This window comes from Ambystoma mexicanum, chromosome 12 (assembly GCF_040938575.1).
Source record: "Ambystoma mexicanum isolate Mex_15411 chromosome 12, UKY_AmexF1_1, whole genome shotgun sequence".
Taxonomy (NCBI): Eukaryota; Metazoa; Chordata; class Amphibia; order Caudata; family Ambystomatidae; genus Ambystoma; species Ambystoma mexicanum.
In genome coordinates this window covers 400865138-400887103 of record NC_090936.1, presented here as the reverse complement: position 1 = coordinate 400887103, position 21966 = coordinate 400865138, and the positions used below count along the sequence as shown (strand labels likewise).

At 43.4% G+C, this 21966-nt stretch overlaps 1 protein-coding gene across 1 annotated transcript in view; it reads left to right on the top strand.

The window, feature by feature from the left end:
• The window catches only part of OVCH1 (ovochymase 1), a 1424491-nt gene that overhangs the window by 63090 nt on the left and 1339435 nt on the right, over positions 1-21966 (top strand). The gene's annotated exons all lie outside the window — the stretch shown is intronic.

The following is a 21966-nucleotide window of genomic DNA, read 5'->3' as shown; positions in this document are numbered from 1 at the left end:
CTCAAGGCCGAGCGTCAAAACCTAATTGACAGAACACTGAGGTGATGATGGATTGATATGCTAATTGGTGGGAAACCATGGTTAAGGCAAGCTCTCAGCACCTGGATGGCCAGCCTGCATGCTGCTATATGTAGGTGGAAAAGTACTGACTGATGTTAGAATGCCAACCAATGATAGAGGACTGCATAATTAAGGGTCCTATAGATGTGTAACCAATGGGACGTTGTGCATTTAGGGACGTTCATAGTGGTCATTTTTAGGGTAGGGCTTAGTTGCGCCACCTGATAAGTAACCAATTAAGTTCACTCACTATCCCATACTAGTATGGATCGTATACTTGGATGTTCACTGAGAGCCTATCACCCATAGGCATAGGTTTTTGTAGTTTGCCATGTAGGATGGCGTTAGTAAACCCGTAGGTTGACGTCGCTATGAGAGGATTGAGCGAGTTTGTTGATGTTCAATGTACTCCCTGTTTTAGGTAATTGATATTAAGTTATCCTTTTTGTCAACTGAGTCCTTTTAATTATTGATGTATGAATAAAAATTAAGCATCCCCTTCCATCTCCAGGGTAATTGCTACTCATCTAAGGGGCTGGGATACCCAGTTCTGTTTAGTTTGCCCCTTCAAAAAATCGCAGATGGCGGTTTTATTTCAACTGTAGACACTATTGTTTCAGTGCGTAATCTCAAGACGAGCTGCAAGAATAACATGGGCCCATGTTGGAGAGGTTCACCTTAATCTACCCTAATGTAACCACCACTCAGACGTTAATTGGACTGATTTTGACACTGGTATTGTAAAAGATGGCAGGCCTTGAACCCACTGTTTTGTTTTAGGCAATGTGCAGTAAATTTGCCAAGAGTGTCACACTTTGGTTAAGCAGCATGCTACAAGCCCCTTGTTTTATGGCTGGTCTCTTGGTGACTGTTACATCGCAGGACCCCAACTAATTGCTTTCAAGCAACACGGTAAAGGGGGGCGGGGGATGACAGCTGCATTAAACATATGCCCAGGTATTTTTGCCATATAGCGAAAATCAAAAGCTGGCACCCATGAATATGCACACAGCAAGTATCTTAAAGTGAAATAGACAAATGTTGTACAATTGAAAGTGTGCAAGACTATTGGAGTATTGGACTTAAACACATTTTTTTTAAAAAGAGTAATTAACACTTAAAAATCACCTGAGAAGAAATGTTCCAATAAATATGCTGACAGTATAACAAATACTTTAAAACCCAGCAATTTGTAGTGAAATATTTCATGGAAAACAAAATCCCAATCCTAGTGCTTGCGTTCTTGTGGGTAAGCATCTGTGCTGGGAACATGAAAATCTAAGTGAAATCCTTGTAGACAAATACTTGAGCAAGCTTGCCAACTGTAAAAAAAACAAAAAACAAAGGGGTTGTTGTATCAGCTCTCTGGGGTAAATATTGCGATGTCCATCCACATGTATCCTTTACTTGTGCTCAGAAGCAGCCACAATCTAGGAAAATAATTGCACCAGTCTCAAGAATTGCAACATCTTGCCACTTCCTGTGCAAACGTTCGTGACTCTCTTGCCCTTCTTTCCCCTCGGCACTATGTCTATCAATACTCTCATCCCATAGTAAGGTACTGACTCCTATACAAATCCTTGTAGTACTTGCAGCATTATTCCCCGCCAATCTTGACTGGGGACTACAAATACAGAATGCAATTCAGCACAAGGCAAGAGGGTTTTCAAAATGTATTTTCTAGGCTTATAACAATGTGCGAAATGGTTACAGCTTAGTGTTTGATGAATACAGGGTTCCTCTATGATGTGATGAATCTATTCTACCAAAAGTAAGTATGAACATCTGAAAATGTAGTTTAAAACTACTGTGATATTGGCCTGGAGGAGGGTGTAGATTTAGGCAATTAACTTGTGCTTTCTGAATGAAATGTCCATTTGCATTTCCTCACAAGGAAGGGTTAAGAGTGTCTTGTCCAAAACAATGGTCTCTCAAATGAGTCAGGATTTATGAATGGCTCATTTTAAAACTCTTGAAGTGCTAAGCAGCAGTTACGGGGGCCTGCAGCTTCTGATGGTCTGCTGGCTGTTGGTGCTCTAAAGAACCACAGGAGGTTGGTGGGTGACTGACACAGTGGTCTCAGGCAAACCTTGTAAATGGTTAATACGCATGTGGCTTTCCTTTTAAAGCAGCCCGGCAGCTGCCACTTTTCAGTGGTCTCCATACGGATTGGGCCTGCCGGGCCTATCAAAGGAGGCATCGTTCACTGGGATGAGGGAAGGGAAAGGTGCCAATGTGTGCTGCAGGAACTGGCAAGAGATCAAAGGCATTTAACACTCACACAGAGCTCAACTGAAGCTGGAGTTTTGTGGATTCCCCAGAGGAGAAAGAAAACAGCCGTGGGACTTTTGCCAGGCTTTTTTAGATTTTACTGAAAGTTGGAAAACCTAATTGCGATCTACAGTCTGATTTGGCTAGGTCGACATGCACCCAAGCTGTCGCCAAACCCATTCTTCCACCTGCTCGACCTCAGTTGGAACCCTTGTCTTATCTGTACACTTTATCCCCCTTTGACTTCACCCCTCCCTTTTTTTCCTTCTGCGGATTTCAGTCCAGAGGCTCCAAGCAAAGGCACAATACAATATACAGACAAGCCTCACTCAGAGCATTGATAGTGGTGCTGTAATGCATGTAGCCAATATGCCTATATCCCCCTACTTGTTTGGCACTATAAGAATTTCTCCTTCAGGGTTTTGAGAGGGCAATCTACGTATACATTTAAAGCAGCATGCATGGGCATCTAGGCGCTAGTCACAATAGAGGTTAAGAGCATGGAGAAAAAAACAGTGCAGTATTTAGTTGCAGAGCTGCATTTTAAGTTTCTGAGCAAAGGGTAGGGTGGTTCAGCCTGCAAGTGAGGGAGGTTGTTCTATGGGCTGCATCTACTTACACTAGAACCACAGTGGCCCCTGTGGGCACTCTGATAAGGAGGCCTTCTTTTAGTCTCCCAAGCACAGCCTGTATAGGGAGCTTGGGGTGCATGTTCTCCCTAGGGAGAGGGGCCTAAAATTTGATAACCTTTTCCCAAGTAAGACTCATCTTTCCAGACCCTTACATTGGTCAATCTCATCCCTCAAGTTACAGAGCAGATCTGGCTCTTGCTTTCCATCTCCTCCTTTGTGTTCCCTGCATTCACTATTTGGCAACACTTGATTCTACCACGTTTCCTAGGTGGCTTGGCAATCTCTGATATCCTCAGTTTTCCAGGAGGGTCATTTTAAAACCTTCTAGTGGCGAAGCCTCCATGCTTCAATGGCAGGCTTGAGCATCTCTCCAGTCTCTCAACCATGCACTGACTAATTGTAACCCAATCGCTGCTAGAAACTGCCTTCACAGAAAATTGAGATGCTTGTCACAAACATCGTCACTCTTCCACCATCCATGATGTGGGTTCCTGTAGCTGCTCCCATGTTTTCCTACTGGAGACTGAAAAAGGTTCCTCCAAAGGCATACGCCCACTATCAGCACTTTGCTGTTCGCCCTCGACCCCCAAGAAAGGAGGGAATGATCCACCTCCGTGTCAGAAATGTACCAGGTCCAGAAGGATTCCATGCTTTGTGGCTCGTCTAAGATACACAATGGTTTCCTGCAGCTTGCATACAGATCTCTGCACCAGGTGCATCAACCAATTGAGGAACCTTGCAACTTGCATTCAGATTTAGTCTGTGGGTTTACCTCCCCGAGACTAGGTGAGAAAAAGTTGTAACTTTGGAAATCTAATAATGTGGGAAAGAGCAAAGCAAGGTGATGGCTTTGAATTCATATTTGATAACAAACTCCAACCACCAGGGAGGCCCTTAGTGTCTGTATGTGGATTGATATTGGAACCCATCTGTACATTGTTGGCTTAAAGGTTTGAAGAAATGATCCACAGACACCGACATACCTGAGAGCCAATGGCTACAATCTTTATCTTTGAAAATCAACCATTCACTCCATCAGAACTACTACTGGTCACAAGGGATATCGCAAGTTTATACACCAGCATTCTTCAAAACTCAGCAATAGAATGTATTCGTCATCTCACCCACCATATGACGTCAAAGAGTCCCAATTCATTTAATTATGGAGCTCCTTGAATTGGCCCTGACCAATAATTTCTCTTTGAAGTCTTCTACCTGCAAATCAGCGGCACCACAATGGGAGTGGCTTTCGCCCCCAGCATGGCTGTCCTCGAGTGCGAGCAGCAATACGTCCTGAATACCAACAATCCCTTTAGAGACCAGATCTCCGATTGGTTTCGTTATATAGATATAATCATCTGGCAAGATAATGCTGCCACTTTAGCTAATTTTCTAGATTTTCTTGGAATCAAATTCACACTGAGTAAAAGTAATCGGGGGAAATTCATTTCCTAGATCTTTTGATTGGTACAAGGGAGAACAAACGGACATGCTCACTGTATATAAAAGAAATGGACCGGAATACACTCATACACTACAGGAGCAACCACCCAAGAAACCTAAGATAACCAAGGAAACTGGAGCCCAATATACTCCACGAGAGTTTTTGTTCACACCCAGAACACAAAACATGGAAAACAAACCACTAATGACTTGTGTCGCTACTTTTGGGCCTACTACCACAAAACTTAAGTCTCTGCTAAAAAAAAATTCTGGCCTCTCGTTCAGTAAAGTTTACCAGAAGAACCAATGCCAAGAATGGTGCTGAAACAGTGTAAAAATGTAAGACGTACTAACCCACGCCAGAATCAACAAAAGGACTGAATTGTGGAGCATGAGAGATAGTGGGCCACCATCCATGCGGGACCTGTAATGCATGCAGACTGACCAAGCAAACAACTTCCTTCATGATTGAAGATAAAGAATGGAAAATCAACATTTTTGGAACTCTAAAACCACCAACGTGGTCTACATTATTGAATGCCCATGCGGGCCAAACTAAAACAGATTAATAAAAGAATCTGAGCATAGATCGCGGATCAGATTCAGCCCCCATGGTGTCACTATCTTGAACACCAACATAGCACAGATGACATACGTTGGTGGGTCGCAGATACAGTTTTGAACACCACTAATGCCACCAACGCACTAAACAAAGAATCCTGGTGGATCTTTAATCCACCACCAGAGGTCTCCATGCATAGCTGTGTGGAATTTCATTAACTGGCTTTTTCCAAGCACTGCCATGTCTCCTTGTATTCAGGGCCAGCCCCTCCAGTCTTCCTTCTCACGGATGTTCTACTAAAGTGACGTGCCCCCCCCCCCCCTTCCCAGTGATCTAGGGACCAACATCCTTACCAGCAAGGAACCTTTCTTCCTATAGTCCCATGGACTACCACCTAGCACTAGGCTAGCCATAAGGGCATTGTATCAGTGCAATTTGTCCCTCTAGGCGAAATGGTAACTGCAATATGCATGTCTGATCTTCACTGCTTAGTGTATAGAATTGTCGTCGGGTAACTGACCTTCTGTTTCTACTTTTATTGTTACTTGGTACCTAGGAAATTTTGTTGACTCATGATCTGTCACTCTGTACCAGAAATGTCTAATGCTGCTACATATAGCGTCTGCCTAGCCATCTGAACATATACCCAGAGATGACTGTCTCTTGTCCCCTGATTACTGTGTTCTATAACACTGATTACTAGATGCTTTAGCTTTCCTGCATTTAGCCTGGCCTCCATTCCAAATGTTTCACTTGGCGTATTAAGTGTGTATATTATGACTTTGACCGTTGAGCATACATCAGTCCTGCATGACTTATCACTGCAGCTATTACTTACTAATTTTGACACCTTTCCAGTCTACATGGCTCTAGAGGCATGTGAACCAGGCTGAGGGTTAGCTAAGTAGTTAACAGTTCTTCCATGCTATTATCCTAGCAGGCGATGCATATGCACTTCGATCGATGCACTAGCTAATACACCATCTCCACCCAAATGTCACCATTACTTCCTCCAGGCAGCAAATGCTGTTCAGGGTTCTCCTTGTTTTGTTAGAATAGCTTTGCTTTCTATAGTACAAAATGTACTCTAGCATTAGTCTCCCTTTTTTGTTCCAACAACATTGCACGCCTGGACCTGCGGGCTGCATTTCAGATGGACAGCGTTGGCACCAGGCTGGTCTTTGATCGTGCACACATTACCATAATAGTATTTGATGACGACTTAGATGTGCCCGCACACTTCAGGCAATACGCAACGTTACAAAAGACAGCAACTCCATTGTGTGGAGCTTGTTGGGCAATCGGGACTGATGCGATCTCCTATGCTTTGGTTGCTGTTGACAACTGAGCATGCGGACTTTTGCGCGTGAGCAGTACGCAGGGACACCTCTCCCGTCCGCATGCGCATTATATTCTTCCTACACAGCTCATAATGTAGCTGTTCCCCAGTACGCAGTGATGACCTCACTTGCTGCCTGCAAGAACGCCCTACAGGATCTGACACTTTGTCCGGATACCCCACTAGGTAAGGCCACTGCCCCTCCTCCCTAAATTGAACACTGGGCCGCCAGTCTCGCGCGCACAGTAATGGGACACCTTATAGTTCCCAGAGCTGGCTCCTTGGTGCCGAAGCTCAACCTTTCGATCTCCCCCACCCCCTTACAGGGATTGCAGTGCTTTGAGAGATCAATCTCCACCCTACTGCACGACCAGCAATCTAAAACCTTTCCAACTACTGTGGATGCAATAAACCTTACTAAATCAAGGTACCCCTGGCTTTTCACAATGTCACATTTTTAGTGCTGAACTAGGGCAATGATGGCCTTTCTGCAGGGGCTGCCATTTCTTAATTCTTTCCCCACCTTTCTCTTGCACAGGCTACTGACGTTTTTTTAGGTCCGGCTGATCTCACCAGAACCCGCTCCAGCACCCTCGTCATTTACAACATAGAGGAAGCGCAGGTACTTTCTTCAACCGTCTCCTTTTTTTTTTTTTCCGACTATGGTTAACTTTCAACCCAGGCATTTGACTCGACCCCCCCCCCCCCCCCCCCCTTGCTTTTTGTCCACTGTTCACAGCACCCCAGGATATCTGTGGCTGCCGGGTGCCATTTTAATACAGTAGAATTTTTTTTTTCCTTTGCCGCTGGGGAGCAGGTGTAAGTGGATCTAGGGCACCTGGCCTAAGCCCTGCCTACCTGGTGCCTTCCTGGTTCCTACTCTTTTTTTTTTTTTTTTCACCACTTAGCAAGCCCCGCCCACCTGGTGCCTTCCTGCTTGCCGCTCTTTTCCCTACTTAAGGAGCCCTCCAGCATTTTCTCCTTTGCAGCTGGGGAGCAGGTGTAAGTGGATCTAGGCCAGCTGGCCTAAGCACCACCCACCTTCCTAGCCTTGCCTCTTCCTTCCTGCTCCTAACTCTTAGATCAAGGGCATCTCTCGCCCGGGCGTCCAAAGAGAAGGGCAATTCCCGTTTGGACCAGGAGGATCCAGAGTTTGACCCCTGCTAAAACAGCAGGTAAGCATGCACCAACATGTATTTACACCCTCTGTCCCCGCAGGCCATCCCCACCCTCTCTGGTCCCCCTGTGTTCCCTTGTGCCCCCCTTCCTGCACACAGTAGTCTGTCCTGATACATTCTGGTTTCACCATCGCTGGATTTTACTTTTATGGACTTCATTGATTCACGGTGCGTCACCCTTTCTCAACTCTCATGCTAGACTTCCTTTGCATCTTGTACTCATGGTGGCCCTGAATCATGCTGTTCCCATCTTCATCTTTTATCCTGGCTTGCAACATTGTGTTACTACTGACTTCTGCAATTGTATTTGCTCTCCCCTCTTGCTTCTCCACTCTTTTTGACTGCTTACTCTGTTCTCTCCTCCCCCCCTTTCTTCTCTCCCCCCCTTACTTCCTTCTCTGCACCTACTCTATCAGAATTGTCCCTGGACCCAGTATGATAGCAAACCTGTCTGTCGCTCCTCCATCCCCTTACTGCCCCACCCCCCCCTCCAGCACTATCTGAAACGTTAGGCCTAGTATGATAGTCGCTTGTTTTCCTCCCCTCCCTTTCTGCACCCCTCCCCCTCACCGTTTGTTTTCCTCCGGCTCTACCAGAAATGTCATCAGGCCTAGTACTGTAGTCGCCTGTCTGTTTCCCTTTCCTTCTCACTCTTCCCCCTCCCTCCCTTCCTTATCTATGTCTTGGCACTTGCACTATCTGAAATGTAGTCAGGCCGAATTTCACATCCTTACTGTTCATGGCCTGTAAGACTGTAATTGTATTTTCCCTTGTTCCCTCCCTTGCCCTGAAGCGCTTTGAAACACATTGTGTATACGCGCTATATAAATAAACTATCCTCATCCTCTGCTTCCTCACCCCAGGAAGACTTATCAAAGAATGACTCGGACCAGGTCAGTTACCGGGTGGCAAGCCCCTGCATAATAGGAAACCCCCCCCCCCCCCCTGCCCCCTTCCCCCCTAATTATCCAGTATACGGTTTTTATTTGACTATGTTTATGTGTTTATATGAATCTTTGGCCTCAGCAGAAAAGAGCTCTACAATAATTGAGTTCCCCTTTTATGTTCGCCTTTTTACGGAGACCTGGTCTAGGCCCATGATGAAGGCTAGCTGACGAGCTTGCCGAAACGGAACACCTTGAGTGTTGGAACAGTCCCCTGTCACAATCGATTAGTTGATCTACATCCAGACATAGATGACTAGGTCACCCCCCCCACACCTGCCTGTTAATCCTGATCTAGTGTTTTTAAAATTACAAAAAGGATACACTAACGCAAACCTTGGAATATAAATGTTTAGCACTGAAGTGCCTTCTACTATATAACTGAATGTATATGCTAAGAAGGTGCATTGAAATTGGTTACTGCCTAACTATTGTATTTATGTATATACTTATATGTAACTGTTTTGTTCTACAATTTACACTAGTATAATAAGAATGCAGAACTTACTGAACACCCAAAGAAAACACTGTTCATATAAAAAAAGTAATGCTTTGGGGCACAACTGCATCTTTACACTAGCTAAATAATAAAAAGCTACGTGAACTTGATTGTTTTTGCTCTTCTATCAATTGATTTAAAGTTGGCACAAAGCAGATCTTTCTGCAACAATATAAAGCATGAAAAAATGGGTGGTATTTTCAGAAAATGCATGTAACGAGAAAAATACACGTGGCAGGACGCCACCCCCTTGTTTCCATTTGAATTAATATTTAGCACTATCCATGCTCTTGGCACTCTTCAATTGTGTTAGCACACCTGCACCGCTACAGGGAAACATCCTTGTTCCTGCCTCCAAAAGGCAGTCTGGTCCTAACTGCTCAGCCACATCCTCTTCGCACACGGACAGAAGCCACCGCAGTTTTTTTTTTTTTTTCTTTTTTGCGCATATTGAGTATGCGCCACCTAGGCTACTAAACATTGTTAATGCAATGAAACATCTGGCTGATCTAACTTGAAATGCTTGGGCATGAATTTGTTGCATCACAAAATGTTCCTCCCTATGCCATTTAAACCAATGCATGGATGTTTTCAATGATTCTCCCAATTGGAAGTCTTGTTGAAAGGCACGTGCCCACCCCTCACCCCCCCCCCCCCCCCCCAGGCCTACAGAGAGCCCTGCAGTAATGCTGACTTTTGTATCCTGTCCCAGGCCATGATTTTAAGGAAGCTCTGTATTCTTTGATTCCCTGGAGCCCTAACCTGGGAGGAGACTGGCCTTAGCTGTATTGGCTTTCTGAGTTTGCAGGTGCCCCTCCCTTCACGAAAGCTTACACTGCACCAACTAGATGCCCAGCTTGGAAGCGCAGATTCCACGGCAGTGTTTCACGTTGTTATGCTATTTGTGGGAGCCATGTGTTGTAGAAATTTGGCATGTCCCCAAGAAGGGTAGTGTTTAGCCCAATGAATTAACTGTGCTGAACATTTTGGAGAGGGACATGACATCTGAAGGAAAGGAGCGTGGTTAAAGAAGGGTGGAGTTTGACTGTGGGATAACACTTAACCATACGAATCTCTTGCCAGCGCTCTGATCTTTCATAAGAGTAGTGTAAATACATACCCCAGCCTTATAAGTTATAACCATGCCTTGCCTTTAGAGTTCAATTCTAAAGACACAGCAAACACGCCCGGTTTAGCTGAATGCAAGAAGAATTTCTACTTTCATTCAGTTAAACAGGACATCTTGGCAAGAGGTGTGCTAAATTGCTTAGTTTCTGACTGTGACTCAAAGTTTGGGTCACAAGCATAGGTTATTTTATTATTTTTTTTTTTTTATTGGTTTAGTTAGTACAAATTTTCTTTTTTACAAATAAACAAATAAAATCAACATATAAAAAGAGCAATGCTGATCGATATTTTTCTTGCGCTGAAAATTTTACACCATATTTCATCATACGATCAACTAACATGTTGCCATGTCATTTCTTTATCAATTTGATGTGGAGCAAAAGCATCACATTGGATAATGATATGAGCAAGTGTTTCTGTTTGAGATTTATCATTACAAAACCGACAATGGCTCTGCTTCTTTGTGACCATACCACTGTCTTAACAAGATTTCATTGACTGGCCATAGATTAAAACGCAAACGTAAAATTTTCCATCTTAAATTTACAGACGGACATTTAATGAGTCAGCCATACTACCAAATTCCTTGTGACCAAAAAGAAGTCTATTAAATCTTTTAACCTTAGGCACTTTTGAGTGGCTAGCCAATCGGTGTGATACATTTTAGTCTTGGCTTGATTCGGATTTGTAATCAAAAGATCAATTGACATGTGTGCGTCAGCAAGGGCATTCATAACATGTGTTCTCCATTTTTGTGGAAATGAGTGAGTGGAGAACAAGAGGTAGTTTGCTAAAATGGCGAGGCTATCTCGCTTACTTATACCCATGAGACATTTTCCTAGAAGACTGCACATTTTCCATGTAACTTGAGCATGAATGGACAACAAGCCAAGTTCAAATCTCAGTAACATGTTAGATGTGCACTTAGGCAGTCCAAGTATACCTTTCCAAAATTTTGCTTCAATGCCATTCCAGAACTTAAAGGTTCTTGGGAGCAGAGATTCCAAACCATATGAGAACAGGTATTACCTTTAGTTGGTAAAATTTCATGATCGGAATGCAAATAAACTTACCAAATCTTGCATGAATTATTCTGGCCTGCGAAATTAATCCTGCTAATTTGAATTGTTGTCTCAAGTGCATTTTCTGAGGCAGAGTTGTTAAAATATACTCCTAGATATTTGTATTCGTCCACGAGCTGTCGTTTTTTATTACATATCGACCATGTATGTTTAGTCCGTAGAGACGATTTTGGTTTCCCAAGAGTAATAATTTGCGTCTTATGTTCATTCACTGTGAGATTATTTTTTGCTACATAAAGATCAAGGACATTCAGTAAGTGTTGGAGCCCACTAGGAGTTTGAGAAATAAGGACTAAATCGTCAGCATAAAGAAGCCAGGCAACAGCTTGATTTCCCAATTTTGGGGGGGATCAGATTGAGCCACAGCAAGGTCATCTGCCAAATCAAGCAAAAATAGATTGAAGAGAGTAGAGGCGAGTATGCATCCTTGCTTGAGTCCCCCCTCAGTTGGGATTGATTTAGATAAAAGGCCCTCTAAATTAAGCTTCACCTGGACGGAAGTGTTAGAGTGTAGCAAACTCACAATTTTTAACAATCTCCCTGGGCAACCATAATACGCCAATTTCCTCAAAAGTCGCACTCTCCAGAATCAAATGCCATCCACAAATGCAACATATAAGGGTTGCTTTCGCATGGCATAAAATAGTTTAATTGCATTAAGAATGGTCAGATTAATAGCTGTCCCAAGTCCGGCTACAAAACCGGATTGAAACGGGTCTCTTCGCTTACAATGGAGAGACCAATTATTTAGATCACGTAATACCAGTCTGCAGAAAAATGTTCCCGGAACATCTAATAAGGCTATAGGTCGATAGGCAAAATCCGAGCTATCTCCCTTTTTATAAATAGGGACGATGATGGTGTGTCCAGGAGCTTGGAATTTTTTGAAGGTAAATGATCAATTGAAAAAGTGAGTACAAAATTGGTGCCCACATGTCGATGTCTTTAAGACTGCGTTTGAGAGTCCATCAGGACCTGGAGCTCGCGACATGCTTGTTTTATTAATATAATAAAAAATGTCATCTTGATCAAATTTTAAAGTAAAGGGTGACAATATCATATCCGAGGTCTCACTCAAGGTTGGAGCAACATATATGGATGAAAAATGGTTGCACCAATCGTTTTCCGACACTCCATTTATGAGATGATACTTGCGATGCATTAGTAACTGAATTTAGAAATTGCCAAATTTGTGCTTTATTTTTGTTCTTAATTTGGTCTAACATAGCTTCTACTTCTTTTGGTTGTTTTGTTAGTTTGTATTCTTTTATCCAGTTTCTATATGCAGTTCTAATAGCTCTTAATGTTTGAATCTTTAAAAGTTGAGATAATTTGAGAGCTTGTCTCTTTTGTGTTTTTAAACAGAGCTTTCCTAGTGCGAATTGCAGTATCATATGGTTGAGCTGACTTTAATTTGTTTTGTGGCATATAATTGCATAAGATCAAAAGGGACCATTCTGTATGATTCTACTGACATTTGAGAAATTTCTGCATAAGATCTTATATGGTCACGATAGCATATTAAGGACTCGTGAGACCATTTTAATCGGTTTAAAGAGTTACTGGTTTCATATTGGCCCAGAAGAGATTGACTTTCTAAATTTGGTACTGGGGACAACATGATCTTAAATGTTAATGGGCAGTGATCACTATATTGTGATGACTTGGTGTGCAAAGATTTCTGGAAACAAATAAAATCAATAATTGCTGACTGTTTTTGGCTATGCCATGTCGGTAATGGAGGAGAGTCCGCTGCACTTGTGCCATTCAGCATAATTAGATTCCATGACTTCATGAATTTGTTATACGCTCAAGATCTTTTGCGGTTTCTTTGTTCAGAAGATGCAAATTCAAGTCACCCGCAATAACAAAATGTACAATTTCCCGCACAAGCATAACATTTTCCACAACAGCTGTTAGATCTTTCAAAATATTTGGCAGTTGTAATGGCCATTGGATTCCAATATACATTAATGCAAGCAATTTTAAGAGAACTGACAGAAATATAGGAGCATTGGATAAACGGATTGCTGAAAGGCAAGGGAGAGAGATGAATATTTGCTAGAGAATTAGATGCCATAAGCAGACCTGACCTAGGTCTACCTCTCAAAGCACGCAATGCTGGTTCAAGTAATATATCGTAATTATTCCAAGTTGGTGCAATGGACAGCCAAGTCTCTTGTAGAAAAACCAAATCATAATCGCCCAGTATGCTTTCAGATTTATTAATAAAATGAGAGAAACCTTGAGTGTTCCAACTTAGCACCGACAAACCCACCTGCTCCCTATTTCGATCTAGTAATGACATTTTGACTCTTGTACATGGGTGTATTTGTTTCATTTCTGTATTTAGGGATATACGGTTGGAATCTATGGGTGGATTTCAAGCAGGACTTAATAGGACCTTAGTCCTTGTTACGTGAGAGTACAAATCCCAATTCAAACAGCTCGTCCCGGGCAGCCCAAATAATGTTATGAATAATTAAAGACCGACACCATATAAGGACTGTTAGATCCTCATTGCTAGAATTCAATCTGATCAATATCATTAGAATCGATCTCCCACAAGGATTTCACATCCGAGAAGTCTGAGAATACTGTCGATTCATGTTGTATGATGTAGCTAAATCTTCTCGTGCTGTTAAAAGCAAGGAGTGTCTGTTTTCTACTTTTATTTGCTGTTTTCTACCAGACTTCGTTGATTTATCAGAAGAAGGCTTTGGGTCTGCCACTGCTTGGTTATCAAATTGCTGTGAGCTTGGATGTTTTTTGAGTCTTTCATCTTTCGGATGGTTTTGCATTTGCGCTTTGGAATTTAGCATCCATAGGTGTGCGATGGACTCTTTGATTTCATTTAAATCTGTTTGTGACATGTTATTAACAAACCCCTCCCTTGTTGTTTTCTCATCGGCGTATGACATTGAGTCAGCAAACGATACTCGTTTTACTGATGGCTTTATTAGTTCACTAGGCATCACGTGTGATACAAGATCAGGTGAATAGACAGTCGAAAATGTTGCTGGACCATTAGTTATGATCGGAAAAACTGGAGGTTCAAATCTACATGTCTCCAGATATAAATCAATTTCCTCCCTTAGTGCTTTTCTTGATGATGCAACATCTTCTGTAACTTTTGTAATTGGGTCACTCACTGCGTTTACTTTTTCAGCAGTGGTTCTCAAAGGCACACAAGCGTGTTTATTTGGAGTTCTAAAAGACAGGCTTTCAGCCACTGAGTTAAGATCATTGCTAGAGTTAATGAGCGGGACAGAAGATAATGCACTATGATCTTTATTTTTGACTGAGGTCTGTTGTCCCTTAGCCAGTTTGATCAAATCATTCAATGGAGGATGATCCATTATCATTCCCACTGATTGAGTGCTGGTGATGTCTTTTAACTTCTTAGATTTTGCTAGAGCAACATTTTTTAGTTATGAGGCTCGCTGCTGTTGCCGATCTAGAATTCGCCCTTGTAATATTATTGACGAATTGTTTAATAGATTTCATATTTTTTGTTTTTTTTACAGCCGTTTGTTTGGAACCCTTCTTTTTTGAAGCATTCTCACTCACTTCATTGCTAGCTTTTTTGTCAAAAACAGGGTAGATCGATTTATGTGTTTGAGCACACTCCAATTTTTTATTTTCTGTTTGTACCAAAGAACGTTCAATAGGGGACAATATAACAGGCTCTTGGGGTGATTTTTTTCTACTATACCTGGCACAAAGGGAACCGCTGTCTTGGAAATGTGTGAGACACTGGACTTATGTGATTCAAGACAGATTTGAGAGTCCATAATGATTTCTACGATTTGACAGTCTGGGTCTTCGATGGTTTGAGTGCTTGTGCAGGTCCCAGTCACACTTTCTTTTAATGTACAACTCGGCTTCTGGGCCAGAGACTCGGCTATTTTTTGTTGTAAATGAGTAACATTATTCATTTTTGCATTAATGTCATGTAAAAAGGACACCTCTGATGACAATTTAATTTGATTATTTTCAAGAGTTTTAACATTTGCAGTAAGGCACTTTAAGGTGCTGTCCACTGATTCAAAGAGCTTAGCAAGAGCCATTAATGCTATATTCATGACTTCCAAAGTCAAATTTCCAGATTTGGAATTGCCGGAAGATCTTTCAAGGCTCGTAAGAATATTATTCAATCTTCGTGGAGTTGGTGGTATATATGATACCTCCAAAGTCGATATGTCGCAATCGGGACGATGGAACATATCTGGGGATTGTGATAGTTTGGAGCCTTCTGCTCTGGCCGAGCAATACGAGTTGTTAGTCTCTAGAACATTTGTTATTTCACTTGTTTTTTCTATAGCCGCAGCAGCTCCATGCTGCACAACGCCAGACAAAGCATTTTTCAAAAGCATACTGTCTGACATGGAGGCAGGCGTTTTAGAAGTTTCCAGATTCTTTTGTTTAAGTTGTCATCTGATATAAGCACCGGCTCACTCCCTCTACCTATTTCAGAGTTAGCCGGCACAATATCAATAATATCACTAACATGAGCAGCTGCTACCGTCTGATTAGTAAGGAGAGCTGGAATGCTCGTTCCACTCTGCGCCCCAAAACCATATTTCCGAATGTCAACATTGTCCATCGGCAGCCTTTTCGTTTTATCCTTTGTTTTGCATTTGGATCGAGCAGAGTGTTGAACAGGCGTTGAGCAGGTATTTACTGCAGGACTTGATGGAAGTCTTTCGTCTGCCGTCGGGATCAGCATAGACTGCGTTTCCGACATAATTCGTAGCCGTGTGTTCGTGGGCATATCGGTTGTAAGACGATAAATTTAGTTTGTTTTAGTAGACATGTTTTAAAAATAACACTATGGGCCACAAGTTTAGTGGGCAAAACAGACTATGCAATAAAACGGTCTGCCGCTTGAGAGCAGATTTAAAAGTCCCGTGGAGTCCCCGCGTTGCTGCTTCAGTCTGCTCTGCTCTGCTCCTGCTATTTGGACATACAAAACATTTGTGGACGTGACTACAACTACCAGCAGGCTTTGCGCTGGTCCCTGTTGGAGGCGGGCCTATATAAGGTTGGAGCCATTTTAAATGCATTTTCTAAGCAGATGAACCAAAACGTGAAATAAAAGCTGCTGCACACTGTGGAATGTGGATAATGGCAACCACCCAGGTGAGAACATCGCACTCCTGGGGATCAGTGCAGCACAAGAAAACATGAAATAGCTACTCTTACTCCTACTTACAAAGAAGGCGAACTAGAAGAACCATGCAGTGTGCAGCCAGCCAGTGCACACATTAATAATGATCGGAGTAGGGTTAATTAATCAGCATCACATTGCTTCATGTAGGGATTCCAATTGCCTGAACATTTTGACAATCCCCGAGCGAGCTGCCATGCTGAGGTTTTTAAAGTAGTGCCTGATGTCCCTCCAACCCAGCATTTTGAGGCAGATAACTGCACCCTCTTGTCCCCCCATGATTTGCTCACTGTCAGTACAAAATGTCATGACAATAAGACGAGGCTAGAACGGCTGCACCAAAATGCCAGTCTAGCCAAATAATAAACCGTATCATGCTTGCTTTATCATAGATTTCAGTGCAAAATGTCATGCCACAGTAACAATGGCTAGAGAATGGCTGCACCAAAAAGACAGTCGAACCATGTAATAATGATCATACTTTATTGCGGCCTGAGCCCTCAGCACCTCTTGAATACCCACAACCACCATTTATACCTATTCAGCCAGTGAAACTAGCATGACCATTGGACTCTTGCACCCAGAAGCCATAACATTCACACACTTCATTCTCCATGCACTGACTGTGAATTTATGAGAATGCATTGCATGGTCTAGTACAGACAGCACTTGCTCTCTGCACACAACACATGCATGTTGATATACATACTACACATCTTCACAAATTGAAATGAACAAAAATACACCTGTTCCAGTGCCGGCGCTGCCATGTTTAACTTGGCCTGCTTTCCCTAGTTCCGCTGCACACCTGCTCCATGCAGACCAAAACCAGGAAGCTCTGCAGGAGAGCACCCTGGATCATGCGCTGCCAAAGAGCGACCAGCTCTGTGACCGCCAGGCACACAGTAGCCCAGCGACTGCTTGTGTACTGCCAGCACCCTGGCTTATGACTTTAGTCATGCCAACCAGGGTGAGGGCAGAGGCATGGGGCCCAAACAGGACGGTACAGCATCCCATACTGGGACTGCAAGCCTGGGCACTGGGTCAGGTGGCGGGCTCCTGTGTTACCTCCATATTAAACTAAGGTGGTAACTTGGTGTGCCACCAAAGTTGAGAGGGGTGGGGGGGGCAAATACCCTTGTCCACCCCCTAAAACTTCGCTAAGGCTTTAGCAGGTGCACTTCTTTCAAAATAGCATGTTCAAAACGTGAAGAGATTTTTGAAAAAAACTTCACAATAAGAACTTAATAAATGGGCTGGTGGATTCCAGCTAGATGCACATGACCAGCCACCAGGTCACCAATTAAAGGACTGCAGGTGGAGGAAGCTGATTTTCGCGAGGAATGTGTCACTGTGATTGCGTTGTCACTGGACTTGTGGAAGCATTGTGTGATCCTATGCCAGCTGGTGAGCGCCTGACTCGTCATAGACCGCATAATTTTTCCTCATTTTGGTGTCTGCACCAGATGACGGCTGATGCAGGAAATTAAGTCTGCAATTTATAACCGATTCGATGGGTAACTAACTTGCGATGCAGAAGAGATTCTGATTTACCACCTTGTGTTCTACTTAAAATGGTCACAAATGACACTAAATTTGTATATCATGTGACCACTTTTATTTTTTGTGGAATACATATTTCTTATGACATGATTACATACCTGAAGTAGGCTGCCAAAATATCCTAATTGGGCACTCACTTTGGAAATGGTCTTCCAAAAACTGCTCGCAGCTGGGGTACTGCATTGTTCACCTCCTGCTTGACTGCCAGGCAGGTCCAACTGCTCCCCATGGCCTCCTGGGGACAACCTTGTATTTTCTTGGATCTATCAAAGCAGGTCTGCTATTTTGGGCACTGCAGATGTTTTGGACTACAAATGCCAAGATGCCTCACCTGTTTGCTGGGGACGGCTGATGGAAGTGGCAGTCCAAAATATCTGGGGAGTCAAAGGTTGCAGAATCCTGGCAAGGGCTCCTAGATGGCGTTTGTTGATCTGGAAACCAGAAGAGGATTTTACTTGTGACCCAAGGTTGGCACTTTTGTAGTTGAGTGAATAGTTAAAATCGTCATTTTATAACTGAGAACCATTAATTTTCCCCACCCTCTAGTACTACCAGCGTTCTCATTGAGTTCTTGGTGTCCGTTCATAACGGCACACGGTGGCCTGCTTTGGGGATACCTCTTTGGGAGGAATGAAGAGGAGCAAGAGTCTCTGTTGGCCTAGCCGAATGAAGATGATGCTCTCTCACCTGTGGCACTGGCTGTGTCCGAGTGTGGGAGAATGCGCAGAAGACTTGGGAATGACCCTTCAGTGCACACAGCTTCCGATCCGAACTGGCACTGGGAGATGTGTGGAAAAGAGCTGCAATTTGTGAACAAAGAATGGGCTTTCTACGCGTATTGGAAGCCCGGAATCTGCTTTGCATAGATGGAAGCTGAAAGTGGAGTGTGACGCACGAATGGAATGCGAGCTTTGTGCTCTGGCAGTGTTATGCTAACTAATGCCATTGTTTATCGTACGGATTCCACCTGGATCTGCCACCTAGAACAATGAATGCGCCTGTGCAATTGGTCATGTCTACTTTAGAAGGTAAATGCCCCTTGAATTTGAGCAGTTGCCAAGAGGTGGTCACAGGAGTTGGAAATATAATCACAAAGAGATGCGCACATCTGAAAGACACTTGTGCTAGCCCTCGTGAATGGCCAATCATGTATATTTGTGAAAGTGTATGGTTGGGTTGGTTCCAGCCCCGTAACAGTTGGTGGGCTGAAGTTTTGGCCGGAGGTCGGCATGCCATTATGGGGTGTACTGGTGTGTGTTGGGGAGAATTCTCATAAATGTGCTAATTTCCCTTACCTTTTGAGAACCCCAGCAACTTTGCTGGATTTCTAGAACTTTCATTTTTACCTGGAAGGAGTGAGCCTTTTTTCCCACTTTCATGAATTTTGATGTGTTTTACATTTGTGTTCTTTGGATATGGAGTTTTAGACAACTCCATAGGCATCTTTTTGTGTCTGTGCAGTGGCACAGGGATGTCTTTCAGACTTCCCAAGGTTTAAATACCTTCTCTGGGACTGACCGTCTCCCAGTGAATGTAAAGTTAAATTGCCTTTGCTCGTCTTTTTAATTTGCGAGACCCAGCACACACTGCCTTATAGCAGAGTGCTGGATGGACTACATAGTATTCCATATGCCTAGAAAACTCATGTTGCCCTCAAAAGCTATCATTTCCCCTCAGAATGGCTGGTGGCAGTGGTATTACCATGATTTACCCGACCGCGACCCGTTTAAACGCTCTGGTAGCTAACATCCACCGGAGCCATGTTTTTCATGATGGCATCTGAGCCCCCTCTGTAAAAACGGGTTCTGATCAACTTTTGTTGCCATTTCTTTTTGGCAAGGTCCTTCTAGTGTTTGTCTCTGTGCGCAAAACCAGGTTTGGTCCCTTTGTTTGCCTTTGGTGGGCTTCAGTACTGAATGCCCCCCCCCTCTGGAGCCGGAGTGTCTGGGGTGGACAAGATGTGAGGTAGGTTCCCGAAAACTCCCTGTGCTTAGTCTCCTAGGAGACCTGAATGCACTCTGGCGTGATTGGCTGGCTGGATGAGTGGCAGCCAGGCTGGAATCAATGGGAGCAAACTGTTTAAAAGCAGGTCTCTGGGACTTGGAAGGCAGAGTCGACCACTGGAACGAAAGAACCGAAGATGAGCTGAAGGAAGACTGCTGCAACTCCTGGACCATTGGCTTGCCCTGTGAAGCCCTGCTGCAGGTCCGAATAGCCTGAAACTCCCTCAACAGAGAAGCCCCTTCAAGGATGACTTCTTCCCTTGAGCTGGTGGGAACCAACTCGCAAGCCACCTGGAAACCATCTCCATACAGGTCGAATTTTCTGCAGAGTGCTGTTTTTCAGTGAGAAGGATACCAGTTTGTGGATTTTAAGGCACTTCCATCTTAAATTGACATTTTGCCAAGCTTGTGGATCCTTCCCGTGCAGTGACCTCCTGACGTCCTCCCTCTTGTCCCCATGACTGAGGCCCAGAAACAGTGAGATCTGCAGGAACTGGCAGGAACAATTGCAACAGCTTTTCTTCACTACAAAGGTACTGTGCAAACGCGGTTGAGAAATCCTCTGCCACGGTGAAAGTTTGAAACTTTCCCAACTTTGGAGTCTTGTTCGCTCCTAATCCGACACATCTTTTTCTGGCAAACTACTTCTAAGAACATTGCTGGTAGTAAACGGTTAAGTCTTTGCCAATGTGCTTTCCTATCAAGACACTGATCCATTGACTTTGGCCCAGGCCTATTGAATTGCCTCTTGCAGTGAACTGAAACTATTTGCTCTGCATGAGAAAGTGTTTAATTCTTATAACATGTATTTTTAAAGTTACTGAAGGGCCATTTTGCTCCCACTTCAAGGGAGCCTAACTTGTTCAGAAACGTATTGGTTTGGTACTGGAGTGTATTATAGTGTAATATTGAGCTGCTTATTGCTAGTGGAATGTTTTCTAAAGGAATGTGTAAATGAATAGTGATTTACCAAGAAACCTTGAGTGTTTGCTTTAACCACTGTGATTGCAAGGCCCTTGACCACTGTGATTGCAAGTCCTTTGTGTAACCCCTTGTACTGCTCGCATCCTTGAGATGAGCCTAGCTGCTCAGCCCTGCTACCACAACTGTGGTACAGACTTATACCAAAGGTGAGATTGTGCTTACACCTGTAGTCTTAATTGTGTGTAGTGTTCCCAAAGGGTACTGCATGCAATTCTGCTTAACAGTGCTGGTGAAATCAGACCAACCCCACCCATTTGCACTGCACAGGGGTGGAGCAGTGCCTGGTCCTGTGCTATCAGTATAGGTGCTTTCGGCAGATTGACGATTTTGTGATCTTATTTTTAGAAAAAATAAAATAATTGGGACACACCATGGAGAAGGCTATAACAAACTCCCATGTGCATGTCTGCTACAGACCTGTGAAATGCCTGGTGGTACCACTAGTATATTTATAGATCCAAGTGGTGAGAAATATATTGTGCAGCAGCCCGAAGTTTCGATGTATATTCTGTGCAGAACTGGATCTGGTTAAGGACGGCAGGATATCGGCAGGTTTGTCCCGACTGGCTTGGTCATGTTTAAAGTTTAGAGTTTTGGCAGCCATTAAAATTACCTTCTCACTCTGGTTTATGCTGATGCCCCTGTCCCGGAGGTGCACATTCAGGAAAGTGCTTAGTGAATGAGTTGGACTTGAATCTACCATTTATTCACAGGCACTCGCTGAATTGTGTACTTCTGTGGTGCATAAGTAACACCTTTGCGCTTAAAGCATTGCATTGGATAGCTAGGACGGAGTTGCCAAGGGACACACAGCTTGTCCATGTTGGTCACACATTGCCTGCCCATAACCATGCCAATTCAAATTCCTATGGCCCATTGCTTGCCATACCTGCTCAAAACACATACACTGCTGTTTGAGTTGGCTCTTTCAAGCACTAAGATAAAACTGCTTTGGACTGCCAGTTTTATTTCTAAGCAGTCTGCCGAGTTAGTGGGTTTATCTGTACATTTGCAATTGGTATAATAAAACTGTCTTAACTAAGCGTGACTTAGTCTGCTTCATTTATCAGTTCCTTGCACTGAAGTATCGTTAAAGTTTTTACAGACA